Genomic DNA, 25658 nt, shown 5'->3' on the forward strand with positions numbered 1-25658 from the left:
GACACAAGTCTGACCTCCTGCTGCTGAGCCAAGGTAGAGCAGGGGAAGGCTTGACAATAGGCTTTCTGTCACAGGGAGGTGTGACCACCTCCCAGACAGGCTTTAGTGTATTGGGGCTGGGTGGGTGCACTCTGAGAGTGCTTTGAAGTCTGCACTAGGGACACATTTGGTGTCCCTGTGCATAGTCCAGCTCAAATTGTTTGCAGGACCCATTTGCTCCTGCTCTAGCGCGAAACTGGACAAAGGACATGGGTGTAGCCACACCTCTGTCCTGACCCTCTCATAGGTGGGTCCCCAGAGATTATCCCACCCCTTCCTTGGGTATAAAGTAGGAACCCCTGACTACAGGACTTTAGATTTTACCTGGACTAAACTCTGCTACAGAAACCAAGTACTTCGATGATCTAAACTACGTTGGATGACTGAAGAATCTCCCTTGGAGTAAAGGAGTTACTCCCCTGCAAGGCAGGCACCTAAACGCATCTGACCGGTTTGCATCTCCCAAGCTCCTGAGGACTCTGAAGATTTCTGCAACACAGGAGGTGGGTTCCCAAGGTCGATCTGCTCTCCCTGCAATTCTGAGACCAGTACCCCTCATGGGGACCGTGCAACCTGAACCCCTGTACACCTCGAACTTTTGCAGCAGCACATGCTTTTCGGCAACCCCTGAGGCTGTGCTTTGGGCTACTTGTAGTCCCAACCCCAAGCAGTGTTTCCACTGAAGATTCCGGCCTACGCTCCATGTGTGTTCCTTGGGCTAGTATTTTGTGATTCAGCTTGGGGTCCCTTTGCAATCCCTGGTCCGTTGGCCTGTGGGTCCATGTGAAGGTAACTTTGACTTTCCATGGGCTTTCCTGGTTTCTCCAGTTGTGCCCTGACTCTCCATAATTTGGAGAGTCCCCAGAACCTTGCTGGTCCTCTCCGAAGCATCTTTCATCTGCCCACGTTGGTTGCAGCTGCCAAGGCTTGTTGGTGTTCAATCCGGACACTGACCCCCCAGCGCTCGACATCCTTTGTGGGACAGCTCACCTGCAGACTTTGGCCATCGTCGACTTCTCCTGGTCCCCACGGCTGCAGAGCCATGCTTCACCTCTTCTCACCTGAAGCACCTGACATCGGTGGGCATTCAACTATCGTGTCCCTGGTCACTGTGAAGTGACCCAGATTCTGCTCCCTCTGCTTTCAGGTTCTTCTCACCTCGGATCCAGGCTTGGATCCCATCGGACACTTTTCATCTTCCCGGCAGCAGCAGTTTTCCGCATCACGCCATTGGAAACGACGAAGGTTCCTGACATCACTTGACCTCTGTGCACCTGGCTCCTCTGGGATAGGTAACACGGGTATCCCGGTACTCTCAAGGGTGCTAGCCATAGAACCTTCTATGTTTGACAGGGTTTGCTTCTCCGAAGTGTCCTTAATCTTTAAAATTCCAACTGCGACTTTCCCAGAGGATTGTACGGAGCTCGCGCCTGTGTTCACACACTGCACCCGTCCTCCGTGGGTCCCCTGTGTCACTACTTTGGGTGGTTCCATGGGGTCCCAGTGATTCTACGCGCTCCAGGCACTGTGTCTAGTCAAGTTGTGGTTGTTATACCACTTTCTTAGTATATAGTTTGGTCTCCCCCTGGAGCCCACTGTGTATTGTGCTATTTACTGTCTTTCCAATGATTTAATATTGTGTGCTTTGTACTCTAATCTCATAAAGAGGTTAGTAGAGAGTGTTTAGTAATAACTAGATATATTTTATATATCTCTTGTGTGGTTCTCCTTTCATTTGGTCATTCAGGAGGTTCTGATCTGGTAAAAACAAGCTGCTTTACATGCCTTCGAGACTTAGCCTGAAGGCTGCTCTCCATAGCTACCACTAGGATAGCTTTCAATAAAGGTTGTCTTTAACCTAATCCTCTAAAAGGGTTGTTTGGACTGGTATAAGGTGTTCATTTTAATTAGTGGTCGGCATATACCAGGCCAACTTCTCACATAGACATACAAGCTGGCTGAAAATCAATTGAGGGTTTCCTTCCCCTTAGCAACTCAAAAGGAGAAATACTATTTATGGAATGAGGGGTCTTTCTGTAAAACCAAAGCATGGTCCACAGAGCAACTGGCATTTCACACTGATGCATAAGACCCCGATGTATGCACTCCCCTAACACTCTGTCGATGTGGTGAACCATGCTGTTGGTTAGGGGAGTGTATGCCACTTTCCTGAAGGAACCTCTCCACTTCACTTGAGACGATTGGACTCTATTATCTGAGAGTAACTCCTCATGAAACTCTTCCCTCATAAATACCTCTTTTATAAATTATAAAACTGCTTCAGATTTGGGCTCCTCAACAAATTTTACTTCTTGCCATCTAGTATAGTAGTCGACCAGGACTATTGCAAAACTTGAATGATGGGGTAAGAAATTAAACGGTCCCATGAGATCAATGTCAAGCTTCACCCAAGGTCTTGAAGGTAAATCAGCAGGAGTCAAAGGAGGATTTGACGCTTGTAACACCTTGTTATTCCTGGAACAAATCTCACATTGATGAACCATACTATCATTGTCCCTGTGCATCTGTGGCTACCAGAAATATTCACATATTCTGCACCTTGCTAGAGTGGCCCCAAGGTACTCCTCCTGTGTTTTCTTTAACAAAATGTTTCTCACTTTTTGTCGCATCCTTCCACTGATTTTCTGAAAAAGAACATGCATTTTCAATTTCAACTGCTGCCACTATGCAGTAATACAGATCTTCATCATCATGAACATTCACATTACCCTTCTTTTTCTCTGTCTCCTCTGTACTCATGGCAAAACATGGGAAATAGTCTGCTCAAATGATTTTTTCCCTAAGATATGTATTCAATATGAAACTGAAATTGGAGCAATTGGGTAGACAGTCTGGCTATATGGGGAGTGTTATTTCTATTGGATGTTCCTCATGATATATATACTAAGGGTTTTTGGTCAGTTGGTAAGGTAAACCTCCTACCTCATAAGTAGCTCCTGAATTTTTCATTTGCCCACCAGCATTCTAAAAGTTCTTTTTCAATAATTGAGTAGTGCAACTCAGCATTCCTAGGCACTCTCGATACAAACCCAGTGGTCCGCTCTTCACTGTTGATGTTTTGAGTCAGCATAGCACCTAAGCCATGCTTACTTACATCTACTGTGAGAGCACACAGGAATGAGGAATGATAGGGCTTTAAAGCTTTGACTTTGCTCGGTTGTCTCTTTACCTATTTAAACACTTTTTTACAACTTTTATCCAATACAAACTGTGTTTTTTAAAACATATTTGATAAGGGTCTGACTCTAGTAACATAGCCAGGTATAAACCGTGAATGACATTCACTCAATCCGAATAAAGACTTCACACCAACTTTGTCATTGGGGGATGGGTGCCCGTAATATAGCATTGACCAAACCTGGTTTTGGTTGAACTTCGGTGCTATAAATTTTGTGACCAAGGTATTCTAAGGCTTGCTTCCGAAATTCACATTTTTCACATTTCAGAACCACACCCTGATTTTGGAGTATAGACAATACTATGTTCAAAATACCATGGATCCTATGGATAAATCAGAACGTCATCGTGGAAGATGCTAAAATTCTGAACATCTTTACGAAGAGTAACCATTAGGTGCTGAAATATGGATGCAGCCAATGCGAGGCCAAATGGCATACAACAGTATTAAAATGTCCCTGACGGGGATACAAATATCGTGAGCTACCTTACTTCAGGATCCAATTTGACCTGGTGGTAAACGGTAACCAGATCAAGCTTTGTGAAAAATGTTGCCCCTGCAACAGTTGCCAACATTTCTGTAATGTTAGGAAGAGGATGTGAATCTATCCAGATCTCTTTGTTGAGACTATGTGAAACTAAACATCCTCAGAACTCTTCAATCTCCTTTCGAGCTACCACCAATGGAGAGAGTCAAATAGAAGATTCTACAGGTTGAATAATCCCTCTATCATATAACGATGCAAGTTCCTTTTCTAAATCATTCCTGACACTAACATGAACTCCCCTCATCTTGTGTTTAACCAGGACTGCCCCATCCTTCTTGATTTTGTGTCTAAATCCTTTGATTTTTCCCAACTCTGCTGAATAGACCTAGGCATATTTGTTCCATATTTCCTCTGCAAAAAAGGAATCTCCTATAGCATAACCTGTTCTTTAGCACCAGGACACAGCATTATATAAAAGAGACCTTAGTGAAACAATTGAAGAATATTCAAGCCTTTGAATGCAACATATATTTGACCCTAGATGCATCTACCTTTAAATTCTAAAACATCTTCAAAATATCCAATCTAGTCTACTCTGCATCCTTCGTAAGAAACAGGTGCACAATCCTGTGGCAACAAATGCCTGTGTTTCAAGTTCTTCAAAAATAATTCTTGAGTGCTCATGGTATTGTGTGATCTAAATATACTAGGACATGACACTCTTTGTTTCCCACTTCTGTATTGACATAAGGGTCTCTACAATCAGAAGGATCATTTGTCCTTATCTTCTCATCACTAATAACCAACACCATATCTTGGATTTTAGTTAACATGTTCTCTGTGTCACAACCACTGTTATCTGTAACACACCATACTTTTGTTACAGCTTTCTTTGTTCCTGGCAAACCTTTGCAAAATGTCCAGATTTTACACGTGACCTACATACAGCATTTTTAGCCAGACACATTCTTCCACCTCTACCGTGACTCACATTACCAGATTTGAAACATATGTCAGTGCATTTGAAAATGTTTTTCTGAGGATACTCTTTTTTCTTTGGGCTATCAGTAGATACACTTACAAAATTGACTGATTCAATGACGTTGAAATCCAATTCTTTCACCGACTTCTGTGATGTCCCTGATACTTTCTTTCAGACTAGGATTCCCCAGGGATAACAAATTCTGACGAATACCTCGGTCAGGACGATGACTGATAAATTGGTCACATACTAATTAATCACTCATATTGTTTAAATTAGGCCTGGGCGGTAAATTTCCTTCCACTCACGGAATTTGGGTAATTTTGCATTCCGTGGAGAACGCGGAATTGCCAAAAATTCTGCGATCCACGGCCCCGCGGAATTTTTTGCTTGTTCGTGCTTTCAAAATGCGTGTTCACGAGATATTTCTCCCAGAGCACGCAAACAGCGTTCGCGAACAAGAAAAAAGGATCGCGAATGGGCGGAACAAGCAATTCCGCATGTTCGCTGAACTTTTGCGTGCTCACGGAGCTTTGCGTAGCGCGAGAACGCAAATTCCGCCCACCCCTAGTTTAAATCACACTCAAAAATAAACTTCCTCAAAGAAGTTATGTAGGTATCTTCATCCTCTCGAGACCACTTAACTCTTTTAATAAACGTATTGTGTAATACCACCAAACTTGGTTGCACATCAAACCTAGCTGCTAGTTTTTTTATGGCTTCTTGAAATTCATCTAGTTATTTATTATACCTTAAAACCAGTTCAAGAAGGTGATTTAATGTAGATCAGCCCTCAAATCCTAGGGAATGAAGTAAAAGGATTTTTTTTCTTTCAGGCCTGAATTTATGCACACCTATAGCCACTAAGTAGGTTTCAAAAGCATCAAGCCATTGACGCCATGGAATGGGAGGTTCACAAGATGTATCAAGAAAAGGTGGTGGAGGATTAACTGCTTCCACAATTTCAATTTGTCGCAAAAAAAAGATCTAAAACAAATAATCTCAGGTTTTACTTTACCCTAAACATAAAATGGCTGATAAATTGTGTGTGCAAATACTATGAAGTGTTTACAAACAGCGGGTCCTCGAGAAATCTTTTAACAACCATACATATACCACCCGACAACCCACTGTCACAATGTCATGAGAATGTTTCACTGCACAAAAAATATATATTAAAAAAGATTTCACAGATGTGCTCATCACCACACAGCTTCCCAGGGTAGATCCTGAAACGATGTAGAAAAAGATGGATTGATTACCACATCACTTTCAGTGCAATAATGTTAGGATCTGAACTCTTGCACCATTGATCAAAACAGAATGCATGTCGTGTAGACACTTTCAGTGCAGCGTTAAATAAACTCAGATACGATGTTGCCACATGTACCTCTGATCTGACTGAATGGATGTCACTGCGCTGCTATTAATAGAACCTTAAACCAGCTGCTAGGGTTGTAATCTGGCTGCTTAAGTCCTACATTTGCAGGGATGCACAACACAGTGCTGACCGTGAAAACGTAATAAAGATATGCATAAACTTTTATTTTGCTCTGGCCACACTGGACATTTTTCTCTCTCTGGTTTACTGCCGCCTGGTTAACTACCCGTCCAACTGTCACCATGCTGGCTTAAGTACATTTAGGACGTTTGACTGTTTTTTTCCGTGTGGATTTCTGATGAGCGTGTCACTGCCGTGCCAGAGCTTGATAACGCTCTGGTCACCCCCACATGTCTGCGCCCTCTACACTTGCTGCAACAGCAGTGAGGATCAAGAACTTATGAGTCAGTGCCACAGCTGAATATCGCTCGTTCTGGCCGCACCTACACTTCTCTGCACTCCTTGCTCGCCAAAGCCATATTATGAATAAAGTTCTGTTATCTGTAACACACCCCACTTTCTTCCAACTTTCTTTGTTCCTGGCAAACCTTTGCAAAATATCTTAGTTTTCCATGTGACATACAAACAACATTTTTAGCTGTACACATTCTTCCACCTCTAATGCGACTAGTAGTACAACTGAAACATATGTCAGTGGATTTGACATCTTTTTCTGAGAATACTATTTTTTTCTTTGCGATCTCAGTACATGCATGTGCAAAATGAACAGGCGCCCCCCGATCCTAGGGGAGGGGCGCCCTTAGTTGCGCCATGGGGCTGAGCCTCCTCCGGGCCCCAGGACAAAAAGAAGGGAGTTGGTGGTGATGACTTTGTGACGTAAGGCAGGGAGAAACTAAACCTACGGGAAACAAAACCTAACAAGTACTTAAGGCTGTGCCCAGGGGAGTTTCATTCTCTTTGTCCCCTTAGGCTGCAGCCTTAGTTCCATTATGGGCACCAGACCCCCACCCACACCACGGCAGAATAAGCATGCATGAATAAATACACCACACAATTTTTTGTTTTGGAAAAAGATATTGCTGCAGGTTTATTACATACAAAAGGATGCAACATACGGTGGGTTATCTTACGGGCGATCCAAGGGCAGGTAGCCATACTAACCTAAGCTGCCCTGCCCGCCTGATGAGCCAAGCACTGTAAGAAAACCCCCAACCAGCACTACCCTTATCGGGGTGATCCCCTTACTGGATCACGTGACACATTGGTCCCCTATTACCCACGCCCCCTTTCAGGGCAGAGCGTAGCAAGGCAAGCCCCCGGTTGTTCAGGCCCACAACCACCCTAGGGACTAGCGGGGCGCCGACGTCATTGTTCCAGGACCCTCTCCTGAGGCTCCTGTGAGTTTGGCTCTGGCACCCCTATTGTGCTCTTGCAGAGGTATTTTCTATACCCAGCCTGCTTTCAGATCGCCCATTAACTCCTCCTGCAACGACAAAGAAATTATTACAACTTCTTGCACCCTTCCCCAGCCTGTCCCATGCCGGGTAAGCCGTAGGGTGGGGAACGACGTGAAAGGGCTGCAAAGAGGGTCCAAAATGGAGGGGAGAGGCCTAAATACCCCTCCCCAACCCCCCAGGCGCGCCGGACATGACGTGTCTGGCGTGCCCTGTAAGGGGACTCCTCCTGGAGTCCCGCAGGAAAAGCGGGGGGAGGGGGGAGGAGCCCAAATGAAACTAAGGGTGGTCGCCCTCTGGGGTGGCCCCCTGCGGGGGACGATGGCAGCCGCATAGTTCCATTATGGGCACCAGACCCCTACCCACACCACGGCAGAATAAGCATGCATGAATAAATACACCACACAATTTTTTGTTTTGGAAAAAGATATTGCTGCAGCTTTATTACATACAAAAGTATGCAACATACGGTGGGTTATCTTATGGGCGATCCAAGGGCAGGCAGCCGTACTAACCTATGCTGCCCTGCCCGCCTGATGAGCCAAGCACTGTGGGAAAACCCCCACCAGCACTACCCTTATCGGGGCGATCCCCTTACTGGATCACGTGACACATTGGTCCCCTATTACTCACGCCCCCTTTCAGGGCGGAGCGTAGCAAGGCAAGCCCCCGGTTGTTCAGGCCCACAACCGCCCTAGGGAGCTGATTTTCACAGTACTAATGCACCATTGTACCACGGATTACAATTTTGAAAAATTGTAACTAACAGTTATTGGCTCACTGTTGCCAAGAGAGACAGCTGATATACATAAATACAAAGCCTGGTGACTTTATCAAAGGGGTGCAAGTATACTGCGACCTGGTGGGACAACAATACTAATTAAACCAAGTTTCAAAAGATATATTGCTAACATTTTTATCATCTGGAGGGGCTCAAATGACCATGTAATGGAATTTACTAAATGGATCAATAACATCAATCCCTAGCTAAAATTCACCATCACGGAAAGCAAGAAGAAAATAGTTTATTTAGACCATTTGATTAAAGCACAATGCAAACATCGTGTGTGTGAAGTTTGCTATAAAGCAATCAACAAGAATAGCCTGTTAAGGAACAACCGTTTTTTATCTCAGATTACTAAGAAACAGTCTTCCAATTGGGTAGTTTCTGATACTCAGAAGGAAATGCACGATGAAAGCAGATTACAAACGACATGACACTAAACTAACGGAGAAACTTCCTGAGAAACATTACCTAACGAAAATAATCAATATGGCGAATAAATGAGCCAAGAACAGTCCCATAGAAGAACTACTTGAAACTTACCGGAAAGCAGAAACAAATCCACATATGGTATACACTCAAAACTATTTGCAATACCCATAGAACAATACTTACATCAGTACAACTGGATTATGAAATGCTAATGTTTTTGTTTAGATGTGGCCTTGCTGGAGCGGGTTATACAAAATTTTGTATACCCACCCCATTTTGCATGTCATTTATTAATTAGATTAATTAATTAATTATAATCGTACTAATGGTTTGGAGTGATGTGGAAATAACTAATCAACCTTATTAATGACCGAAATACAAGTGGGATTTGCATCTGCATAGCCTAATTAATGACGTGAACTAAATTTCGTACGCATACTAATGATAGATAATTAGAATATTGCATGATATATGTCGCTTTTGTGATGTAATAGTGATTTGTGCTTTATTTTGTAAGTATAAACCGCATTGAGTGTTGCTTTTGGCTAGATAAATACACACACATATGGGTATTAGCGAGGTAATAACACTTAATTAGTCATTTCTATGTATTAATTACGTTTTTGGGTTTCTTTGCTTAAGTTGTCCATTTTGGCCTGCCAAAAGATGGCTGACTTTGGTGCCTAACCTGACTGCCAACGCTGAACAAGGCTTGGGTGAAGTGCGCCTGCGCTGAATAACAAATACACAGTGGCCTGGACCTGACCCCAGATGAACATGTACCCTTCAAGGTTGCTCTGGGATACAAGCCAGCTTTTCTGAATGAACAATAATAATGACATCAGAGACTTTAGTTGATGAGAATCCTGTCAGACGATTCTAATGGACCAATCAGAACATTTGAAAACCCGTTTTTGATACAAATTGTCAATGATTTTTACTATAAATTATGGTAGAATAGAGAGGTGGGTGCGGGTTTGTTTCTGGCCTTTCTCTATTTCCTGACGTTATGCTGACGGAGAGGACGGTGACACTGCAGGACAGCTGTTAGCCTGAATCTTTAATGGACTGAATGAATGCCCAGATTCCTGATGAACTTAATCTGCTAAATTGATGGGCATAGATTTGCAAGACTGCCAGATTTGACACAGAGGACAACTTTAGCCAGAATAGGTAAATATGAATGGCAACTTGACCAAATGAATGATTTAGTCTGCAATATTAATATAAAATTTGGATTTGAATATCTACAGAAATGAGTCGGGTTGTTTATTCATTGAAATGTGTTAATGTAAAGGTTAATTAGAGTATTATTATTTCATTAAAACCACAACTAACAGATCCGTCCAGGTTAGGAGGATAATACCAAATGTGGAATCTAGGGCCTAATGAGTATGAGAAGGGTTTGTAGGTTTAGTACTCATTAGGGTAAAGTGGTATCTTCCTCCCTCATTAATCAGCACTTGTAGGGATAATCGCCTCTTGCACGGACTAATGGTAAGTGTGTGTTGGTGTTATGGGCCCCACCAGCAAATGTATGGATAGTGTGTGTGTGTGAGATCTTTTGGTCCGTGGCAGTAGGGAGGGATTTTGCTTTCCGCGCTGCATCAGTTTTTCTGGTAGCAGAATGATGGTTTGTTATTGTTTGGTTTAGTGATTATTGCTTGTACATTGCTTATTGATTTTGGTTATTGATTGGTATTGATTTATGTACTAACACTCTATGTGGAGTTGCGTCGAGTTATATGTTGTTTGCACGGCTTCTGGGATGTAGGAAGTCAGAAGTTTGTAACGTTTCTGTAGTAGAGCAGAGGTAAGCGCTGCTCTCGGGAAAGACGGAATTGTTGTTGCCCTGTAGGTACACAGGGGAAACGTGTGACAATTGAAGTTGCACGGCGCATTGTCTGGGTTCGATTCGGTGACATCGTCGTGTGTTGCCATTAGAGACATTTTTCTGTGTGAAAGAAGTGTATATGATAGCGAAGGTTACCTGTGAGGTTCTGGTCTTAGGTACCAGGGATCCAACTGGCATTCCGATAACACTTATCACTGGAAAGGTAATAGGTACTCTCTGAGCTTGTTAGAAGGACAAAGGAGAGGTAAGCGCTGCTTTGTTAACGTATGTCATAATTCTGTAGTAGGACAGACTGTTCGCTGTTCTCGGGAAAGACAGGATTCTGTGTGAATGTACTACAATTTTCTTGTATGAACGAGTGTGAATGCAAAGGCATTTGGGTTGATTGCGAAACTCTGGGTTTATTTCTCAGGAGCATTGGGTCTCCAACTATGTGTCTTAAATACTAGAGAAACAATTAGCTAATGCCTGTTAGAAGGGTGAAGTAGAGGGATGTGCTACTTTATCAACGGAAGTAATGATTCCGTAGTAGGGCAGAGGTAAGCGCTGCTCTCGGGAAAGACAGAATTCTCGTGAGAAAGGTCTTTTTGCTGTTCTTTGGTTAGTGAAGCGGACAATGGAGATGTTTCCATGTTGTTACTAACAGAAGTGTAGAAATTGAAACAAAAAATGTACTGAGCGAATTTGTAAAGGAGGGGTAAACAGAAGCAGGAGCAGGAGCTGCCGCAGTGGCTGCTGACGTCAGAACGACCGTGCTGGGATTGGACAGTCGGTCAGAACTGTGAAACGCCCTGGATTGGTGCGTTAGTGTACGCCGCGCAAGGATTGGAGAAGAAACAGGGTGACGTAGACGCTCATTATTGGTGCGTTAGTGTGAGTCGCGCTAGGATTCGAGGACTGTGACAGTGATGTGGACGCTCTGAATAGGCGCGTTAGTGTGAAGTCGCGCTGTGATTGGATAGATTAGCGGTACAGTTGTAAAGGGGGACCAGCGTTGCGCGAAAGACAAGAAAATGTATTACGACCCACCAGAGAAGGAGAAGAAGACCTGGTTAGGGAGAATTAAGAAGTGGTTTAAGAAAGACAAACCAGTTAAGACTAGGGAAGGACAGTTACTTCCTCCATCGAAAACCCCTGCATCCTTTATGATTGCGAAATATGGGTATCATACTTGTATTTGGTTGGATAACTGGGTGAGATACACCAAGGACGATGGACTATTAGCTTTTCCAGAGCATGGTTCATTTAATTTGGCTGTTTTGAGAAATTTGAGAGAGAAGATGATGAATTTGGAACCAAGACCTAGACCGACACAGTTTGAGGCTTTGACAGAATGGGAAGACGAAATGCATGAACGAGAAAGACAAAGAAGTGGTAGAGGATATAGGTACTGGTTTGGAAGGCCGTACGGACACGAAACGCATAGTGATCGAATGAAAAGATGGCGAGATGCGAGCATGACTGAGGGTGTGTTCCCTGTAAGGACTGTAGGAGAGAATGAAGGTCGAAAGTGTGCAGAAAAGAGGCATAATTTGGAATCAAGAGGGTATGGAGCGAATGAGTCTGAGGACGATGTTCTTGATGATATGTTTTATAAAAATCCACCACCGTATCGATCAGAACCAGAAATGTTAACTCCAAGTGCCCCAATGAGAGAAACCATGCGAATTATAAAATCGGAACCAGAATCCCTAAGTTTGAGTAAAAACAGTGACACCAGAGAGGTAGAAAAGAGATCAGAAGGAAGAACAGATGGAGAAAAATCTGTAGAATTAGCAAAAACAACCCTGGAATTAACTGAGAAAATAAGAGAATTGACCAAGAATTTAGAAGCAGTAACTGTTCCAGTAACGATAGGTCCAGTAATGCCCATTTTTGAAAAACAGAAGGACAGTGAGCATTGTTTGACAGTCCCTTACAGAAATAGTAACCCCGTAGAACAACCAAGAGTGAGTCAGAAAGAGAATCCATTGAGACAGACTATGAGTGTAATGGAACCGAATTTTACAAATAATCCATTTGTAGATCAGAATTGTGCAGAAAGACGTATGACAATGATAGAGACAGTGTCAGAAACACAAAATGATTTTGGACATGGAAGTGTAGAAAAACCAGTAGGACCATCAACAGACGAGTTAAGTGAATGGTTGAGAAGCTTACAGAGGAAAGACAAAGACTCCCAATCAATTGATGTGGCCAAGTTACGAATGGTATTGGAAGAGTTAATCGTAGGGACTATCCCGACAGAAAAATTGAAAACCTACCAGGATGAAGAATTATTATTTTTGTGCAAAAGTGCAACCTGGAGCGCGAAAAACTTGCATGAAAGGTTAGAAGAAGTAGCAAATGAAATGGGTATTGATATGGAAAAGGTAAAAGCCTTTCAGAAACCTTATCGAGTAGAATTCACTGAAAAGGACATTGAGAACATGAACATCACAGGACGAATAGGTCAAATTAAGGACATAATCATTTTGCTGAGAAAATGGGGAGACGTGGATAAATGGAGAAGCAGGTGGTATAGAAAACGTGATGATGCCTCAGATAAGACATTTTCAGCTTTTCCTGTAAGAGAAAAGGAGAAGGTAGTGACAGAGTGCCCTATGAGAGAGATTCCAGGAGGAGGATATGTACATGTCCAATGGACGAGACAGGATATTTTGTCTTTTACGAATGATTTTCCTCGACTACGTGAAAAGCCCGTCGAGTGGTATAGGCAGGTAGACAGATTTGTAAAATTGTCTAAAGTACTATGGATTGACTTGAATAGTCTGTTTGACATAATTGTCCCAGCAGATCTATGGTCAGAATGCAAATTGATGATAAATTGGCCAACCAAGGAATATCCTAGGGATCCTAAAACAGGAGCACCAGACCCCGAGGTAATGAAGAAATATGAGCAGGTTATGGTATTTTTGAAAAATAAAGTGCCCCCTAAAGAAACAGACTGGTCGAACACACCAGGAAAGTAAAGAGTCAGTACTAGGCCTGGGCGTAGTTCGCGAAGCAGCACTTCGCGAAGCTACGCAAAGTGAAGTTCGCACTACGCGAGCTACGCGTAGCACTTCGCGAACTGCGTAGTACCTTGTTCGCACTGTGCCAGATGTCGTTTTCAATGATTGCACAGTGCGGACAAACAACCGGCACTGTGCAATCATTGAAAATGGCATCTTGCACAGTGCGAGCTGTAGTTTTCTGCTGCTCGAGTAGATTTTTACTCGAGCTTCAGCTTTCTCAACGCGAACTGGTAGTTTCTCATCGCGAGCGGTCGCGAGCATACGCGACCACTCGCAATGAGAAACCTGACCTCCTCGCGTTGGGAATCTCGCCGGGAGGTTTATTTTCCATGCTCGCGATCGCCAACTTGAAGTTGCTGATCGCGAACAAGGAAAAAGTCTCGCCGGGATGTCATTTTGCTTGCTCGCGGCCGCCAACTTGACGTTGAGGACCGCGAGCAAGCAAAAAATGACCGCAACACTACGCTACGCGTGTTCGCACTGTGCTACGTGCAGTTCGCGTAGTGCGACGTAGCGCGAACTTCGCAAACTACGCGAGCGTAGCGTAGTGCTTTGCCCAGGCTTAGTCAGTACATGCATACTATGAGAGGCTAATACAAGCTTTTAAACAGTTTAGTGGAGACGAGAATCTGAGTGAAAAGGATTTGAGCCATTTTGTATACAGATTTGTATATGGTTTACGACCTGAAATTGGTGATATGATTAAACTGCATACGGTAGATTGGCAAAACAAGAAAATAAATGAAGTATTGAGACATGCTAAATACTTCAGTGTTGAAATTGAAGCAAAACAGCGGAAGTTAAAGGAGAAGGCAATGTGGGCACAGGTAAAGGTAGCGGAGAGACAGGAAGCACAATTGGTGGAACAAGCAGGGACCAAGCCAAAATTTAATAATGGGAAGTACAAAGGGAACATTGAAGAAGCTAAGAAGAAATCTCCGTGTCATAATTGCGGCAGGATAGGGCATTGGAAATCCGAGTGTAAGTTTCCTCCGAGTACTAACAATGAAAATCCATCATTGAACCCACAGGTGCAGCATGAGGTGAGTGGTCAACTGCAGCAACAGCAGCAATTTGCTCCCCCACAGAATCAGGTGCCAAAGCCGCCTTTTCCACAGAGCAGAAACACACAGAAGTATAGTAGTGAATCGGGATTCTACAATGAAGAACAGGTAAATAAACCGCCGCGCGCTAGCGTTGTCTCGCAGTATTGGCTGCAACGTGATGAGAGTGATGCAGAAGAGAGTTATTGACGGTGCCGAAGGGAGGAAGAAGAGTGCGTACTTGGCGCAACTCTAGAAGTAGACCAGACAGGACCTTTTGTCGATGGGAGGGTTAATGATGAAAATATTACTTTCCTAGTAGATACTGATGCTACTCGATCAACTGTTAGATCAGCTGATGTTAAGAATCTTCCTCTCTCGGATGAAACGATCCACGTAGTTGGTGTGTCCAACAGGCAAATTAAGACTTATCTTACTGAATCAGTGAAAGTCAGCATAGGGAAATTTTCAGAAATGCACCGCTTTGTGGTGTGTGACACCAGTCCTGTGAATTTATTAGGTAGGGACCTGTTGTGCAAAATTTTGTACTCCGGATGGAATAGCTTTTGAGACACCAGATGATGATGTATTGTATAAAATGACCCTAGCTAACAGAGAAAGTGAAGTTACTGAAACATATGCTGTATTCAACCCTGATGAATTACCAAAAGAACTGAGAAACTCTGTAAAGGCAGAGGTTTGGGATTTCACTGGGGAGGATGTAGGACTAATGAGAAATGTAGATCCAGTCAAAATAGCTGTAAAAGAAAGAGTAACATATCCAAATGTTCCACAGTACAGATTGACACCTGAAATAATTGAAGGTGTAACTCCTATAATAGAGAAAATGATCAGACAAGGAATCTTGAGAGAAATAATGAGTAGTCCATGTAATTCACCGATAATGGGACTGAAAAAGCCTAATGGGAAATTCAGGATAGTGCAAGATTTGAGAAAGGTAAACAAAATTGTGGTATCATGTTGTCCCATTGTACCAAATCCATCAGTGACTTTATATCAGATTCCCCATGATGCAGAATGGTACACAGTAATTGATCTGTGTCATGCTTTATTTTCCATCCCATTGAACCATGACAGTCAGCAAATATTTGCATTTCGTTTTGGTGAGCGTATTTTGGCATGGTGTAGAATCCCACAGGGGTATACAGAGAGCCCCTCAATATTCAATCAGTTGTTAACCCCTTCGACGCGCATGATGGAACGGTTCCGTCATGCACGTCGGTTGCGCTGTGCGCATGACGGAACCGTTCCGTCATGGCCCCGCCCGCGCACGGAACCTTCAGCGTGGCGCGGAAATCCGCGCCGCGCTGAAGGGGTTAAAGAGGTCTTTGGAGAGTCTAGATATGCCAGAAAATTCTGTACTGGTACAATATATTGACAACCTTTTGTTGGCGTCAAAAACACGTGAAGCCTGTGAGGTAGATACAATAGCCTTACTGAATCATTTGGCAGATGGAGGACTTAAAGTGTCACCAGCAAAACTACAGTTTTGCAAGAAGGAAGTGCAGTATCTGGGACACAACATTGAGAAAGGACTAAGGAAAATAACTATTGACAGAAACAGAATAATAAAAGGAATGAGAGCTCCCATGACACAAAGAGAAGTAAGAATGTTTTTGGGAATGGTAGGGTACTGCCGTCAGTGGATAGGGAACTTCTCCTTGATTGCAAAGCCTTTGGTGCGATTAACGAGAAGTGATGTAAAAGACCCGCTTGAATTAAGCAGAGAAGAATTGGCAGCATTTAGACAATTGAGAGATGGTTTGTGTGAAGCACCTGCATTAGGCATGCCTGACTATGAAAAAGAATTTGAGTTGTATTGCAGTGAGAGGAATGGATGTGCACTTTCTGTGTTGACCCAGAAACATGGAAAAATGAGAAGACCAATTGCATATTTTTCATCAATGCTAGATCCAGTAGCTGTAGGTTTACCTGGATGTCTGAAAGCAGTGGCTGCAACATGTCGAAGTTTGGAGCAGAGTGAAGAAATTGTGATGGGATATCCTTTGAAAGTGTTTGTAACTCATGATGTAGCGATTCTGTTGAAAGAAGTCGTACTCAGTATATGACACACAGTTGGCTGACTAAGTATGAAAAGGTCATATTAGGTGCAACTAATGTGAGTCTTGCAAGATGTGTGAATGTGAATCCAGCAACATTGTTGCCTGATAATGAGATTGTGGAGGTAAGAGATGAAGTTGATCATGATTGTCTGGATGTACTTGATTTTTGTACCAAACCACGACCACATATAAAAGATGTACCTTTGCCAGAAAGTGATTTTGTGATGTTCGTTGATGGGTCATGTTTGAGAACAGATGAAGGAGTGCTGAGTGCAGCGTATGCAGTATGTACAGTTGCAGCAGTAATTGAAGCCTCATATTTGAAAGGAGTAAAATCAGCCCAGGTAGCTGAACTTGTGGTTTTGACCAGAGCATGCAAGATTGGGAAAAGTGTGAGAGTGACTGTGATAACTGACAGCCAGTATGGCTTTGGGGTCGTCCACGACTTTGGCCAACTATGGCTACAAAGAGTTTTCCTGACCTCGAGTGGAATTCCCCTCGTCTACATAACGTCTACATAACGCCTCGCGGCCCCCGCTTCGCGGGAGCCGCTCGCAGGTGCGGACACTGGAGATTCTTACTTGTGTTTTATTTTCCTGACATTGAGGAGCTGGACATTGAGGAGTTGAAAGGACATTGTTTTTCTGCTGGTGCACTGGGAGCCTGTTCACCTGCTGGGACAGCGAGGTCCAGGGTGCGTTGCTGTGTAATCTGGTGAGCACACCTGGTCACTCTTCCTGGCCCCTCCTCTTTTTCATATATAAATCCACGCCTATTACCGCGTAGCGGACGCGTGCGGGTCGCAGTCCGGGGCGAAGCCCGGGCAAAGGGCGGGCCCGTTTAAGCCCGTTCAAGCACGGTCAAGACCGGACCGGGCCCTGTCCCTTTCCTGTATCACCTCACTCCGACTGTACCCGAGGTAACCAGCCATTATGGACACCCGAAGTAAACTATTGAGATCCCAACCGATAGTATCTGGTACTTTGGACAATTTCATTATTAGGGCTAACTCTGTAATTCATGGGGAATTGAATATGCTAGAAAGGCGTTTATCCGATGGGATTGCCAGTACGCGCAGGTCGTCTTTGTGCTTAATCGCGTCCGCAGGCTCCCCATCTAATTTTGATGATTCACAGGTAGCATTAATGGACAGCATTGACCACACAATTGAATCCGTACTACATGATTTAAGATCTAGTTCCCACTCATGTAGAGACACTCTCCAATCCATTCCCGAGGCTATTGATCAAGTCACGCAACCCTTATTGCTGGACTTGATATCGAATAGAGCCCAGTTTACTAAGGAGGGTGCTCTCCCAAAAAGAAAACGTGTGGGGATTATCAAGAAAGGGAAGAAAGCCAGACTTGATAGACCTTATACTAGTACTGCCAATGTATCTACTTCAACACGTACTAGGTCTATTCAAGACATTAATGGTACTTCTAAATCTCCATTGGAACATACTTCACTGTCACTTAATACTCCCATATCTGTTTCTGACCGTGATCCGGAACACGATGAGGGGGATGGCCGATTCACTGATATTATAAATACTGCTCTTAAGTGACTTCTCACCCCACTGCTTGTCAGGTTTGATGCAATTGACGCAAGGCTCAAGGAAATAGAAAGGGCTGTAACAGCCCCCGTAAACCTATTAGAAAGCAGAGGCAATTCACATGTCGTATGTGAAGCGTGTAAGGCCGATTCACATTTCCCTTCCCTTCCCACTCCCTTAGGTGCTACAAACTCTTTTCCCAGGAAGGATATCCTCCCACCTAGAACTCGAGAATTAATTCTAAGAATCCCAGAATCTATACCCAACACTCTACCCAATACCCTGCCTATATCTTCTGCCCTCCCAAACATAACCTCTGTGCCTGCTCAATGCCAATCACAAACCTTAACTAAGAATCCTATTGCAATATCTAACTCAAATCACATAGATGCGGGCCAAACTTCTGAGGACCCAGGAGCTCACACTCATCCAAATATGGCCCACACAAATAGGAGAAATATAATTAATCTTCCACCAGAAGTTTCACCCTATGTAGTTATCTTAACAGGCGTCCCAGAACTTACTAATCCTGAGTCTGAATCGTATGCTTCTCTAAAAAAGTCACTAATTGGCTTAATAAGCATAGGCCTCTCCCCCCAAACATTAGGTCACAGGTTCTAATGGTTAGGAGGGTTCCTTGGTTGGGAAGCACCATGAAGAATATTAAGGGTGACTGTATTTTGGTCAATTTTAGTAATTGCCTAACAGCTCCCTATATTCTCAACTGGATCGGCAGCAACGGTACCTCCCTTATAAACCCTTTACCTCTCTCTTCCTTTTATCCCCCAATTCACACTCCCTTCCAGGTTGAGACGGATGGCAATTGGTCTAAAGTTGGGGGTAATCGGTTTAGAGGTAGGCTGAGGCATACCCATATTGACGAGCCTCTACGTCCCGATTATTCAACCTTTAACAGGTATGCCTGTCTTGAAGATGTAGATTGACTCCCTCAGGAGGCTTCCATTTCTGTTTTGCCCTCTGCAGTGCTTTCACTTTCTAAACTCCAGCCCACTTCCCCTGCCCCCTCTTTTGTTCCTACCACTATTTCTATTCTGCCGAATCTGTGTGATCCACCTGTCTGTAAAATTCCCGCTGTTGCTTCTAACTGTATAGCTAGACACAAAGTCCTTTCATGGAATATAGCTGGTTTATCCAGCAAACTTGATTGTCCAATATGGGGCTCTTTTATAGATCTACATCAAATATGTTGTTTTCAAGAAACCTGGGCAAGACAAGATTACCACTGAATAGGCTTTGCTACTTACTCAATTCCGGCTGTTTGGGGTGGTCGTGGCCGTCCCTCAGGCGGTTTAACTACCTGGGTTGCTACTCACCTGGGATGTACTGTTACGAACTTTCCAACTGGCTCTGATGATATTCTATGTTTGCTATTGGACTGGGGCCTAGATACTAAGCTGGCGGTGATTAACGTTTATGCCAGACCCGTGAATTTTTGTGCGGAATCCCGGGTGATTGATGCCCTGTCAAATTTCTTAATTGGAATACCTGAACATATAATGCTCCTTATAGCTGGTGATTTCAATTCTCATTTTGAACCACTTGAGGGCTTGGTGGACCAAATAAATCTAGAAGAGGACGAAATCTGGAATATTCCCCAGGTTGTAGGCCCAATGGCTAGGGCCTGGGCCCCCTGGCTATCCAGATTACTTCCCTGACAATGGTTCACTCAATTAGGGCCTGTAATGGTCGAACCATCACAGATAATCCCCCAAGGCCCAATTTCAATAAACCAGGCAGGGAGGCCAGACTCGATAATATCTTTGTTCAAGCCAAGGAATGGAATAGAGTCCTTGACTTCCAAGTCATCCCAAGGGGGGAGAGCGACCATAACCCTCTTATACTGGATGTCTCCCTATCGGGTTTGAGCCCTTTAGATCTAGCGTCACCAGTTAATATGGAGCCATCAGGCGCAGCCATCCTTACAAATAACAAACGGAGAATTAAATGGAATAAACTGGTTCGTAATCACAAAGAATTATCCCGAGTTTATGCTGTAGTGGCCTCTGCTTTAAATAATGTAGTAGAGATTCTAGAGCAGTATCCCTTCTCAAATTACTATGAAAAATTGGCTAGCGACAATCAGGAATTATTCTCCACATTGTCTGGTTTATTTAATCCAACTGTTCCCTGTAAAAAGAGATTGGTAAACCGGCCTAATTGGTACAACAAGACCTGTAGACTGGCCAAGAGTGATCTGCTCGATGCCATAAAGAAGAAAGTCTCAAAGTCTGATATCCAATATAAGAGACAGACTTACAGATCCCTGATACAACATGCTAAATTGGAGTGGGCTTCAGAAAATTGGGAAAACTTAACATCAGCTTTAAAATCTAGAGATTCACAGAGATTTTGGTTGATTGTATCTACTGGCACAACGGAACCTCCTGCAATTGTTAAAAATAACATTGCTCCAGAAGTCTGGGATAAATCATTTTAGCACTCTTTATAGGGGGCTAACATCTGCCTCGGCGGCCCCACTATATGCTGTACCTAGTCAGACTCAGGTAAATTTTACGTTAAGCGAGATTCAGCTTGCAATTTCTCAGCTTCCTGTAGGCAAAGCACCAGGGCTGGACGGGGTACCAGGAGATTTGTATAAACATGAACCCAGAGTATGGGCACCTTATCTTACATTATTATTCAACGCTATCCTTGATGGTTTGCCTGTCCCTTTCACATGGCTTGGAGCCGAAGTTGTGCCTATTTTTAAAAAAGGGTCCCCCCTGCTTCCGGGAAACTACAGGCCTATTAGTTTAATAGATGTTGCCCAGAAGCTTTTCTCGAGGCTGATCTTGGATCGTATCATGGAATGGATAGAGACCTCTGAGATTCTGAGCAACTATCAGGCTGGCTTCCGTAAGAGCGTTTCTACAACTGATCAGATCTTCAGATTGTGTATGCTCTTCTGGAAAACAGTAAAGATAGAGGGGGGCTCCCTCTACACAGTCTTTGTAGATTTGCGTGCGGCCTTTGACTTAGTTCCCCGCACAAAACTATGGACTGTGTAACAAGATCTAGGCCTTCCAGGCCCACTTTTGCACATACTAGTTCGCCTCCACACTAACAATTATGCAAGGGTAAGATGTGGTAGAGATGGTAGCCTTTCAGCCAGCTTCCCTGTCGAAAGAGGGGTAAGGCAGGGTTGTGTCCTGGCACCCACGTTGTTTTGTCTTTATGTAAATGGTCTTATCTCCCACCTAAATAACGTACCTAATAGAGATGCTCCACGGCTCGCGGGCTCTGGCATTTCTGCCATTAGGTTCGCCGACGACACGCTGCTCCTAGCTAAAACCCCTATGGGGCTCCAACGTGTCTTGGATGGCTTCGCCTCTTTCTGTATTGACCGGGGGTTAGAGATCAATACAGCTAAGACCAAATTCATGATCTTTAATCCCCCCAGGTCCCTTCGCCCTAATCCTACCATAAATGGAATTACCCTAGAGAGAGTCCATACTTTCGAGTACTTGGGACTAACTCTGAATGAAAAAATGACTTGGTCCCATCATCAGATAAAATCAAATTTAAAGTTAACTCAAAGAGTAGGTGGAATTCTGAAATTATGGAATCGATCCATGACTCATCCTATTGGTCCGCCGCTGGAAATTTATAAAATGCAGGCACGTGGGGCTCTAATATATGGCGGCGAACTCTGGGGCATTGATTGTGCCGCTGAAATTGCAGCCACGGAAAACAAGTTCCTACGGAACTTGGCTGCACTTCCATCTAGTACTCCGTTATTTCCCTTAAGGCTCGATATGGGACTGAGACCAATAAGGGAGGAACTAGGTGTGAAGCCTTTAACTTTTTGGAGGCGTCTTTGGACAACCCCTGAACTCTTGAGTTATTGTTCCGAACTTATGGAACTCTACCTTCATCCAGCTCTAGGCAATATTCCATGGCTTAAGTACGTCAAGTGTGAACTTTTTAGGTTGGGCCTTCCGACCCACTGGACAAAACCTTGAGAGGCCTGTGCCACTATATCCCGTAAAGAACTTGTTGCACTTTATCATAACTCTAATCTTTCGGCATCTTTTGCAAGCGATAATCTGGGATCAATGACCACTACTTTTTTAACTATGAAGGACCACTATAAATTGGAAACTGTGCTAAATGACATAAATCCCATCACCCTGAGAAAATTATTTTTACAATGGCGATACAACGCGCTTCCAATTAGAGCCCTCACTAGTAAATGGCACCCGCCTACTTCCAAAAATTGTCCTGCTTGCTCCTGCGAGCTGGAGGACGACATTCATTTAATGTTTTTTTGTCCCCTCTACATTAAATCTAGGAAGAAGTGGATCGTTCCAATTTGCAGGAACTGGGGCTTTAGGCACCACTTAGATGCCTATAGGCTGCTGAAAAGTGATCTATCTCCTCCTACCGTATTTGCTATCTGCAAATATCTAGCAGCAGCATGGTATATTAGAAGAACTCATTTGCTGAAATGAAATGTAAAATTGTTACCATGCGGTTTGGATTATGTTGAAGTATTCCTGTCAATTGCATCTGTATCCACTCTAGATTACAGTTGTCCTTTATTATTTTAAAATTGCTTTCTTAAGATAATTTGTTTTTTCAAAATTGTATTTGTATGACTTCTTTTATGACTCTTCTGAGTCGAAATAAAGATTTAAGAAAGATTGGTTGGAAAATTGCTTGAGGCGATACAGCTGCCTAAACAATTGGCTGTTGTAAAATATGCTGCACATAGTCAAGGTGGCGATTATATTGCCACTGGGAACAGGTATGCCAATGACATGGCACAGTATTGTGCACGGAATCAGAATTCGGTCAATCGGGCTAAGGAAAGAGAAATGTCCTCTTGCTCATTGATGTTCACTAACATTGTGGGAACTTGGGAAGAGGTAAAACAATTGCAGGATGAGGCAAGACATGAGGAAATGAGACAGTGGGTAAAAGCAGGATGTGCCCCAAGGGAAAAGGATCATGTGTGGGTCTATAGAGATGGAAGACCAGTTAAGCCTGATAGCATGATGTCTACCATGGCACGGATGTATCATGGCCAGGGACACATAGGGAGAGACGCCATGATCAGGTCTTTTAAGCAGACCTGGTACAATGCAAAATTCAGACTTGTGGCAGAGAGTCTTTGTCAGAGATGCTTAATATGTCAGCAGTACAATCCTGGCAGGAAGACAGTAGTGAGTCTGGGAACAATAGGTCGAGAAGGAGGGCCTTTCACCAGAATACAAGTAGATTTCATTGAGATGCCTCCCTGTAACAGATTGAGGTATGTTTTGGTAGTGGTCTGCCTATTCTCCAGGTGGGTGGAAGCATTCCCAACAAGAAGAAATGATGGGTTGACAGTAGCCAAGCTACTACTGAGAGAATTCATCCCCAGGTTCGGGTTCCCAGTGACAATTGAGTCAGACCGAGGAGGATATTTTCATAATGAGATTGAAGGATTAATTTGTGAAGTATTGAATGTACAACAAAAACTACATTGTGCCTACCGACCAGAGGCTTCTGGTGTGGTTGAACAGATGAATGGTACTATCAAAAATAGAATAGGGAAAATGGGTTTGGCCACAGGTATGAAATGGCCTGATGTCTTGCCTCTAGTACTCATGACAATTAGGGCCATTCCAGGCAGAACTACAGGATTGAGTCCTCATGAAATAATTATGGGACGTGCAATGAGGCATGTGTTCATACCAGTCAACAAGCTGATGACAATTTCTGATGACATGGTGTTGGAATACTGTAAAGGCCTGGCTGACGCAGTGCATTCTGTGTTTCATCAGGTTGGACCAGATGCCACCACACTTGAAAAGAAGCAAACCCATGATCTGAGCCCAGGTGATTGGGTAAGGATAAAAGTCCACAGAAGAAGAAATTGTCTAGTTCCAAGGTGGGGAAAACCACGACAAGTCATTTTGACCACGACCACAGCTGTGAAGTGTGCTGGACTGAAAAACTGGATCCATGCCAGTCATACATTGAGAATTCCAAATCCGCTGGACAGCACAGGAAAAGAATACTTTGATGAATCAGAATCAAGCACTGAATCAGATGACGAAGGGCCAAAGACACGAGGAAACTCTGAAAGGGGGGAAACAGAACAAAGTTCAGCTTTAGTCCCCAGAAGTGTCGCTCTGAGAAGAAGATTGCAGATTTCCGAATCCAGCGATTCTGGAAACGGGCAAGAAGCGCAGGGTTCCAAGAAGGAACACAGGAAGAAAAGAGGAAAAAGTACTGAAGACGCAACAAAAGTAATTCGTGAAAAAGAAGTACCAGATGAGAGACTGAGAGAAATTCCACCTGAAGTAACAAATCTAAGTGAACAAGAGACTGGTACAGAGAGAGAGAGACAGATTTCTGCGGAAGACCCCCGAGGAGGTGTAGGGAACTGCAACATCCAGTTAGGTAAAGGGACAAGTAGCCAGCAGGAAGATTGTGTGCCGGAGACCCGAGGAGGGACAGAAGTAGGGAAAACAAAACAAGTGGTGGAAGAGGAAGACGCTAAAAAGACAAAGCAAGTTGAGACAGAGTCTGAAGAGAGTGAAAATGAAATACCTGAAGGTCGAGTTCTAAGAAAGAGAGCTTGGAGGAATGAAAAGAATGACAAAAGAAGTAAAGTAAAAAGGATTGCAAGAGATGATGTTTGGCCCAATAAAATAAGGAAACTGAGATACAGACTGACACGAGTGAATTCACCGAGAGCTGAACAGGTGAATGAAGTGACAAGTCAAGAAAAATCAAAAGAAGACGAATTAACTGAAGACAAAGAGAGTAGAAGAACAAGGAAACCTAACCAGAAGTATAAGTCACCAGAATGGACGTACGTGGCTCTGCCTGAACAGGGAGAAGAGGCAGATAGTCAAGGAAATCCAGAGGAGACTGTACTGAAAGTGGTTGAGGATGAAATAGAATCGGAAATCCTGAGAGTTCTCTTGTCCGCCATTGGAGAAGAAGAAACGGAAGTTCAGGAAAATCCATACTTGGAAGACGAGAGGAGAGTGAAGAACGATGAGATGCCAAACTGAATTAGTTAAGAAAACTATTGATGAAGAAAAACAAGATATTAAAGTAAAAGTAGTGACTGGTAGAACCAAGTAGGTGTTAGAACCTTAGGTTAGAAAAACTAGTTGTGAAGTAAAAGAGGCTAAGTCAAAAGACACGGTCCATTTTAACAAGATGGCTAACATAGAAAGTAGTAAAGGTAGATGTACATTCATGAATAGATGGTGTAAAATGTGTTGTTGTTGTACAGGATTATTAATGCTTTTATGAATTATTGTATGAATATGTAAAGACAATGGACGTACGGGACTGCTACGTATGTATGCAGTTACCTGCATCTGTTTCTGAGGGAGTGACATATCATCATCTTCCAGCA

The sequence above is a fragment of the Triturus cristatus genome, chromosome 8 (assembly GCF_964204655.1).
Source record: "Triturus cristatus chromosome 8, aTriCri1.1, whole genome shotgun sequence".
Lineage (NCBI taxonomy): Eukaryota > Metazoa > Chordata > Amphibia > Caudata > Salamandridae > Triturus > Triturus cristatus.